The sequence below is a fragment of the Lutra lutra genome, chromosome 1 (assembly GCF_902655055.1).
Source record: "Lutra lutra chromosome 1, mLutLut1.2, whole genome shotgun sequence".
NCBI lineage: Eukaryota > Metazoa > Chordata > Mammalia > Carnivora > Mustelidae > Lutra > Lutra lutra.
Genome location: NC_062278.1, coordinates 142,307,058 through 142,316,577, shown reverse-complemented (window position 1 = coordinate 142,316,577; position 9,520 = coordinate 142,307,058).

The window sequence follows — 9,520 nt, the reverse complement described above, 5'->3', positions numbered from 1 at the left end:
CTCAGAGAGGTCATAGGACTGGAGAGCAAACTGCAACTGCCTGCCTTTTCCAGGTGCAGACTGGGATCCTAACCCTCCTATGGAATCCTGGAGCCTGGGGCCTGGTAGTGTTCTGAGGGCTGTGCTCAGGCGAAGCCTCAGAGGCCGAGGGGACATGGTTATGGCGCTCGGAGAGCAGCTCAGAGCTCCCACTCCTCAGGGAGAGGTCCAGTGGGCCAGCCAAGGCCTGTGGTTGTGAAGAGGAGCAGAAGGAAGGCATGGGCCTAACCACTGCCAACATCTCAGAAGAGAGGCTGACATGGCTGTGGAGGCTCCACGCACAGAGTCCAGGAGAGACCAGTGGGGTCATTTTCTGCAGCCTCCCAGCCCTTGGATCACCTGAGGATCCGAGGTTGCTCACCTGAGGTACCCAAAAGGGAATGATTTTTATTTATTTTTTTTAAAGATTTCTTTGAGAGAGAGTGAGATGGAGAGAGAGGGAGAGAGCATGAGCACGTGAGTGGGGAGAGGGGCAGAGGCAGAGAGAGAATCTCAAGCAGATTCTGCACTGAGCGTGGAGCCTGATGCAGGGCTCGATCTCACAACCCAGAAATCACAACCTGAGCCGAAATGAAGAGTCAGACGCTCATCTGACTGAGCCACCCAGGTGCCCCCAAAGGCCGTGATTTTTAAATTAGAAGTGAACAGTTGTTTTGGATTGGAGAGATTAAGTGTTCCACCTTCAGCACCAATGAGGGGTCAAGAGCTCAGTTAATTTTTTTTTAAAGATTTTATTTAGTTACTAGAGAGAGCGAGAGAGAGAGAAGCAGACTCCCTGCTGAGCAGAGACCACCCCCCCGCCCCCAGCATGGGGCTCCAAGTGCAGAGTCTGCCTGAGATTCTCTCCATCTCCCTCTGTCTGTCCCCCAGCTCTTGCTCTTCCTCTCTCTCTAAAATAAATAAGTAAATCTTGGCAAAACCCCCACAAAAACCCAAAAAGGCACTCTCTTTAAGAGCACATCTGCACTCAAACTTGCAGCCCGGCTCCATACTCTTTGATGACTGTGATAGCAGGGTCTTTTAGAATACGTTTCCCCCTCTCTGGCAAAACCTGAAGGAAGAAAAATACTACACCTTCTAAACTGCTCACTGGAGTAATTGGAATGGTGTATAATAAATTCTTTTTTATAATGAAAAGGCAAGAAGCTTCTTTTATAGTTTGGGGCATCTGTTGGAGAAGGGGATTGTCACTCAATCATATTCCTGTCTTACAGAGGGGTTTAAACCGTTCTCTGATCTTTTAAATATTCAAAAAGATTATTTTTGAAACTGATGTTTAAATGGAGAAGGGAGGATTTCAGAAGTTGCGGCTTCAAAGCCGGAATTCATGAAGCTGTACGGGAGTTATAAAGCAGTATCACATAATAAAATTAAAGTGTCTGTAACTGTTATGAGGAGGTTCTTTTGTGTATGAAAGAATTTCTTAAAGGGCTCAACCATATCTTGGTGGACTAAAGGGAAAGGCAAAAACATTTTGCATGTAGATTTTATTTTAGAGGAATGATCGTGCCTGATAGATCTTCACAGGGATTTTTGGAAACAAGGAAATATATGTGAGTGTGCTTTGCTCCCTCTAAAGAAATGTGACATGTAAATCCAAAACACTATTATCTTAATTCAATAAAAGTTTATGGAAATGATATAAAATTACCTGGTGAATTCCGGGTTGGTGTTCAAATTACCCTACACAAAACATTTTTCACTCACTCCATAAAAGGGTTATAGCCCTGTTGCTTTTCATTTGTGAGAGCTTGAAATGAAGTAAACTCAGTTTCCGGTCAGGAGGGGAAGAGCTGTCAGGTCCTATGAGAAGAACAGTTGGAGTAGGGAGAGCTGATGCCAGGAGTCACACCCCTGTGTTCCTCTCTGGTGCTGCTCCCACACCACACTCTGCAGCCAGAAGCTTTTTTTTCCTTTTTTTCTTAAATTCTAAATTTCTGTTTAAGAAGGTGTATTTATACACTTTCAAAACAAGCTAAGTGTGAGCCTACTTTCCCAGCATGAATTGTGTTCAGGCTTTTCTCTCTCTTTCTCTCTCTCGCGGCCTCTCTCGCTCTTTTTTTAAACAGAACCGAATTACTGGCAACATGGCTTTCTTAAAACACTCTGGAACACAAAGAGTTCTCCTTGCCTTTCCCTCTGGCTCTGAGGAGAGGCAGCCTGTTTAGGGTTTAGGACCCTGGAATTTTCTCTGAACAACAAACCCCCAGCTTGGAGTGGGCTCTTACCTCAGAATAAGCCCGGTGCCTGAGGGACACAGGAGTCTCCTTGGACCAGGGGAGGGGGCCGCTTGGCCTGGGTTCTTTCACATAGACTCCCCACCCCTTCCTGAACACCTCGGACTCCCTGTCAGGTTGCACCAGCCACACCTGGAGATCCGCAGCAGCACTGATGTCCACATTGGATTTGAACCCGACCTGGAATATGAGGAGGGGAAGATTTTTCCCTCTTGACCCAGCTGCACCTCCTTCTGACCCTCTCCAACCCCAACTCATTTGTTCTGGTTTGCCTTCTCCAGGGAAGCAAAATCACCGGATTCTCCTTTCTATGTTATACAATTAGCAGCTCATGTCAAAGTTCAAGAGATTGCTCCTTCCCCACCTTGGCAGAAAGTTTCACACTCACTTGCTTGCCCTTGAAATACGCTCCCCCTTCTCAAAGGCAAGACCCCCTCATTCCCTAACAGGACTTCACCAGGCCCTCCTTGGCAAGCTGGGAAAGGAAAAAACACCTAGTTTGGCTGATTTGTATATTGCAGATGGTCTATCAGCAGTTTATTTATTTACTTTTAAAGATTTTATTGATTTATTGGAGAGAGAGAGAGCGAATGAACGAGCTAGAGAGAGCAGGAGCAGGGAGGAAAGGGAGAAGCAGGCTCGATCCCAGGACCCTGAGATCATGACCTGAGCCAAAGGCAGACGCTTAACCCACTGAGCCCCCCAGGTGCCCCTAATCAGCAGTTAAGACCACACCACCTTGGGAGGCTGTGCCTCCATTTACGCACAACAGTGAGTTCCTGACTTCAAAGAAGCTTTATCTAAAGGCCACTGAAGGGAGCGAGGGGGGCTGGTGGCGGGAGCTGGGGTACAGATTCTTTTTTTTTTAAGGGTTTTTTTTTTTTTTTTAATTTATTTGTCAGAGAGAGAGTAAGAGAGCATGCACAAGCAGGGGGAGAGGCATCAGAGGGAGAAGCAGGCTCCCCGCCGAGCAAGGAGCCGGACGCGGCACATCCCAGGACCCTGGGATCATGACCAGCGCTGAAGGCAGCCGCTCGCTCAACGGACTAAGCCACCCAGGTGCCCCTGGGGTATGAATTCTTAAGGCCTGAGAAGCATAGACTCCTTCATGGGGTGGCTGGGTCTGCTTTTATTTTGTCCTTGTCAAATTCTGGCTAGAGTTTGTACTCATGTTGCCAGCTCATTCGTTCTGCCCATAAAATAATAATGCTAGCAATAACAATGAATACTAATAACAACAGTAGACCTCGTTTACTCAGCACTTAGCATGAGCCCAACACTAGGCTAAGTGTTTACCCTAAATTTCCTCATTTAATCCTCATAAACTCATAGAGGTTAAATAACCATCCCAAAACCATACCAGTTAGGAAGCTTTGTTGGAATCCAAAACCCACTGACTCTCTCTCAGGCATATGGCTTAAGGGCCCTAAGAAAAAGGGCCCTGGGACCCTGTACTTTCAAATCCCCAGATGACTGAACTTACAAAGGCTGTTACAGCCCAGGCCCTTGGTCACTGGAGGGTTGTCATTGTTAGTGAAGTCCTGGGTGCAGAGAAATGACAAAGCCACATGCCCTCCTCTTCAGGTCAAAGGGTAAGGGAAACGTCACTTTCTCTCAAATGTCAGAAAGAAAATCAGTTGGGAAATTGGTATCAGAGGAAAGCAAACTCTGCCTTTCCCACAGAAGATACTCAAAATTATTCTTGGAGCTCCAAGACAGGATTCTTTCCTTTGTGCTCAGTGGAAGTCTGTGCCGTCTCTGGAAGGGAGGTGTTTCCCAGGTGTGTTTTCCCACTGTCACTCTTGAGTTCTTGAGCTGTAGATTTTCAGGCTATGAAGAATTTGAGTGTAAAAACAATTTCTCCCTTAATTTCTTAGTCTCTATTACCTTGCTATTTAAAACACCCCATGGACAGGGTGCCTGGGTGGCTCAGTGGGTTAAAGCCTCTGCCTTTGGCTCAGATCACGGTCTCAGGGTCCTGGGATCGAGTTCCCCATTGGGCTCTCTGCTCGGCAGGGAGCCTGCTTCCCTTCCTCTCTCTCTACCTGCTGCTCTGCCTACTTGTGATCTCTGCCTGTCAAATAAATAAATAAAATCTTTAAAAAACAAAACAAAACACCCCATGGAGCCTAAATAACTCACATATTTGTGAACACCGTCATCCCGAACATCAATATTCTGTTCTATTAATAGAAGCAGTGAGTGAATCCTAAATCTACAAATAGGAGAAACCAAAACAGGACAGCCCCTCCTCAGACTTTATACAGATGCAGAGGTAGGGCTCCCTCCCGGGAGATTTCAGCCGCACACCCTGACTTCCAGGCTCTGTGTACCCGCCCGCAGTGAGGTCCGGTCCGCTCAGCTGTAGCTTCTTCTTTTTCGGAGAGCAAAACTAACCAGCTTTCTGCTGCTCCCGCTATCCCCCCCTCCTCCGCACCCGCCCCATGCCACGAATCCGGTGTCGGTTTACCTAAGTTTCCTTCAGGCCTTGTACATCTTTATCTGTGTTATCTCTTTGGCTACATCTGCTCTGCTGTGGGGGCCTCAGCAGCTACAGGCCATAATATGGGTGATTCAGACCAAACTGCCACATGGACTCAGGTAGGGGGACAGACAAGGGACAACACCGCCCATCTCCACGTTGCTGGGTGAGAGAAGTGTCCGGCTCCAAACCTCCGCCTGCTCTCAGGCCGCTCACAATCAACCCCTACGGCAAGGGCCCAGAGCTGTTTGCAACTGGGCTCCCTCCTCTCAGGGGCAGGGATCTCCCCACTTCCTGAAGGCCTGCCCCTCCTCCCTTCCCCTGTGGTCAGGATCCTGCCCAGCAGATACCCCCTTGCTCCCTTGTGACCTTCCCCACTTCCCCCCAATCCTACGGACACCTCTCCCATTTCCGGTTTCCATCCCCTCCCATGCACCCTCTTTCCTGCCTTTAACATTTTAATTTAGGAAACCTCAAGCCTATTCAAAAGTAGACCAAATAGTACAGGGAACTCCTGTGTTCTGGTTGCCTGGGTTCAACAATACCAGCCCACGGCCAGTGGAGTTTCATCTGTTCTATGACTCCTTTCCCTCAGATCATTTTACAGCAAATCCCAGAGTTTGTCCATGAATGTTTCAGGATATATCTCTGAGGATTTTAAAAACAAACCAACAAACCACAATATTATTAGCATACCAAAGACAATGAATGCTTCCTCACATCATTAAATTTTCCTTAATGTCTAAGAAATGTTTTCGTTACAGATTGTTTAAAATGAGAATCCAGATAGGGTCCATACATGGCAAACGGTAGATTCGACTCCTTGGCCTGCTGCTCTGAATGTCTAGCTGCCCCGCCCCTTCCCCTCGTCTCTCTGTTGCAGAACCTCGCTTGGGCTGGAGGGCTTCCAAACCTGTATTTGGCCGGTCACATCCGCTCACTCTCCTCTCATGCTCCCTTTGCCTTGGAACTTGGGGAGTCTGAGTCAGCAGGTACTGTGTGGGGCTGCTTGTCCTCAGGGCTTCAAGGGGCTTTGGCTGGGGCCCGAGAGAGGAAGGGCCCAGGCAGGGTGTGGCTCTTTGAGGAGCATCTGGGGGTCTACCCTGGAGGCAGGGTCTTCAGGGTGAGGGCATTCCCTTCTGGGTCTCTGAGGAAATGTCCTCAGAGGTCTGGGGCCACTGTCACGGAATGTCCCAAACTTGTGGGGTCCAGCAGGGGCCCTGCTTGGGGCAGTAAACTCCTCGGTCCAGCCAGCCTAGGTGCTAGCCAGGCCCACAGCCTCCAGCGGTGGCATCTGAGGATGACTGGGGAGGCTCACCATCTTCATTCTGGCCATCCCTGGTTTTCTCCCACCAAGGTAAGGCCCAGCTTGGCTGCTCTGCCTGGCGTCACGGTCCCTTTTCTAAGCAAAAGCCTGTGAGAGGAAATTACAGTTCTTGTACATCTTCATCTTTCTTCTCTCCCTGTTTCCTTCCCACCGACGGCTGGTGGAGGGACCAGCTGTTCTTCTAGCTCCTCTTGCTGTCTGGATTGCTTTTATGGAACTCTCCACCCACTGATACACCACAGGAGTGATAACGGGGTGCAGATAATTCAAGATTGCTGTCTTACTAAAAACCCCAGTTTTGAAATGCAGAAATCTGAACCTACCCACCCCCGCTTAACCACATAATTCATTCCCGAAAATTTTGCTACTAAAGGATAATAAGTCATTTAATGACAAATTTTTTTCCTTCCGAATTGTGGTGGGGAAAAATGATGATGTATTTTTTTCCCTAACCAAGATGCCTCGGTAATGTTCACAGATAGAAAACTCTATCAATTGAACAATGAGAAAGTTTATACAAGTAATAACAACGTGACAGTAGATAAATCTAGTTTATACATAAAATGGAATGTAACAGAAGTTTTCTTGAGGGGCACCTGGGTGGCTCAGTGGGTTAAAGCCTCTGCCTTCGGCTCAGGTCATGGTCCCAGGGTCCTGGGATCGAGTCTCGCGTCCAGCTCTCTGCTCAGTGGGGAGCTTGCTTCCCCCTCTCTCTCTGCCTGCCTCTCTGCCTACTTGTGATCTCTGTCTGTCAAATAAATAAATAAAATCTTAAAAAAAATTTTTTTTGAACTCACCAAAGGTGCAGGAGTGATTGATGGAAGAGGGCTGGGAGGGAGGTTCATGGTTTCTTCCTCATGGTTTCTTAAGTTTTCAGCCTTTGGGCTCATCACTATTTTGCTGTCATGCTGCTCTTAAGGTATAGGCAGATAACTGTCATTAGGGAAAAATAAAGTTTTGAACACAAGAGTTCTTGGAAATGTGGGAGCAGGACAAGGCTACACCAAGCTGAAGACGTAGGGAATGTATTTGTCCCCCTTTCTTGCCTGGTTTACACTGGTGCTAGCTGGGTTCACGCAGACATGGTGTGCAATTCTTTGACAAGACTACATTGTGTTGACTAAATTGCTGAGTGTGTTTTTGCCTGCTTGGTTGTCAAGATGTCACTGCTTTAAATATATTTTTTTAGTGTGCTTTTGGATAAAAGGTTATTGTACTGGGAGAAAAAAAAAAAAAGAAGCCATTGTCCAAAACTGTGGTTTTATGTTGAAAAGCTAATTCCACAGCCATTATGTAAGGATAGTCTCTTATTACCTTGGTCTTTCTCTTGGCTTTTCTTCAGCAGTTGATGCTCTACTTTCCTTTCAGGCAAGTGGATGCCTCAGGTGGACTAGAGAGAAGGTCACATTCGCAGAGAACCAAAGGAGAACGGCCTATCGATACTTTCAATAGGCTCGAGATGTATTACCAACATAGTACTTACCTGGTTCTCAGGGGACCTGAGCAAAATAGTGCTTTGAATTATTGATACGCACAATAACATGGATGAATGCCCAAAAAGATGCTGAGTGAAAGACACCAGGCACAACAGAACACATACTCCATTTACATGGAATTTAGAACAGGCAGACCAATCCTCGGAGATAGAAATCAGAATGTGTTCCCTGGGGGTTGGGGAGGGGATTGACAGGAAAGAAGCATAAAGGAATTTTCTGGGATGAATGAAATGTTCCGTATCTTGTTTTGGATGGTGGTTATACAGATGTATGCAACTGTCAAAATTCATCAACCTCAACAACCAAGATCTGTGCATTTTAATTGTATGTTTAAAAAAGTTTGAAATAAGTAGAAAAAAGAGTCCTTTACATGAAATTGTTATTAAATGTCTTTGAATCAACTTTACCCGCTTTGGGGTTGGAGGGCCTGGGTTTGAATTCCGGCTCCAAAACTCTGTCCCAGCTGGAGGACACGGTGCAAGTTTCATCACCAACGGTGATGAAAACAGTCCCCTCCTCACAAGCGTTGTGTGGGAAACGGACTATTGCCTGCAAAGCTCTCAGCAACTGGTGAACAGGTATAATGTTCTGCTTCCTCCCTGAGCAGTTTTAAGGTCGCTCGTGGAAGCCCCCATATACTTGGTGGCGTCCCCATTCACATTTCCCGGTGCCCTCACCTCGTGGGCTCCAACCCCCTCAGAGGCTCTGTTCCCTGGTCTCTCTGGCTGCCAGCACCTTCCAGCGCTGCTGAGGTCAGACCCTGCTCTCTTCCACTGAGTGTCTTTGGTGCCTCCCCCTGGGTTCCGTTGCCTGAAGGTGGTGTTGCCGACAGTGCAACCGCCTGCCTCCGAATCTGTTGTGTTTAGAACTCTCCTGCTGCTATCCGGGTTTCTTCCCATTCCGGTTTCTTCCTGGTTCACGCTGACCTGGAATTCTTGTGGGTCTGGCTCATGCCTGGCCACCCCCAACCCTCCATCTTTGTTCATAGTAGCTTCTTTATATGAAACACTCCCATTCCTTCCATGTTGCCAGGACCAGGAAGCCTTCCCTGACCCTCTGGCCTGCAGCGACTCCTCCCTGGTCTGGACATTCAAGCTCTTTATTTAATTCAACTTTACTTTGTTCAGCATATCTAAATCTTTGTTTGGTGGTTGTTCTTAGCCAGTGTTACCTTCGTGGAGTAAATGTTCCACAAGGGAAAGGATTTGAAGCACTCCTGTGTTCCCCTCACTGCCATCCACTTAGGAAGTCCTCGTCAAATGTTTGGTGAAGATCTCTTACTGTTTTTAAAACTTCAAAGTTCCTTTCATGAAGACAATCTCCAGAGATCCTCACAGCAACAATCTGAGGCACTAAAGGCATCTGACCTGCTTGTGATAAATGAGGAGATCGAGCACAGAGAGGGAGGATTGTACAAAGCCACACAGCTAGCCTGAGCCCCCAGCCAGGCTTTCTAACTTGCTACCCTCTGTCCATCATCCAGGCATGAATGAGCCAGGACGCAGCCCTGGTGTTCCCTGGTAACTCAGATTGGGGAAAGCAGCGCTGAAGCTCATGGCATCTAAAAATTACTGCTGTGAGAAAAGAGCATGGTCACAAACCTCACATCCATTGGTGGTTGTAGTTAGCTTATTAAAATGCTTTTAGGGGCATCTGGGTAGTTCAGCAGGTTATGCATCCCACTCGTGATTTCTGCTGAGGTCTTGATCTCAGGGTTGTGAGATCGAGCTCCATGTCAGGCTCTGCACTCAGCGGGGAGGCTGCTTGAGAGTCTCTCTCTCCCTCTGTCCCTTCCTCTCCCTACCTGAGGCTCTCTCTAAAATTAAATTAAATTAAATTAAATTAAATTAAATGCTTTCAAAAATGGTTACTAATTCTTGGCGTGAGGTCCTGGTAATGTTAGGGATGAGGCCAAAAGTTTCTAAAGAACCCCACTTTA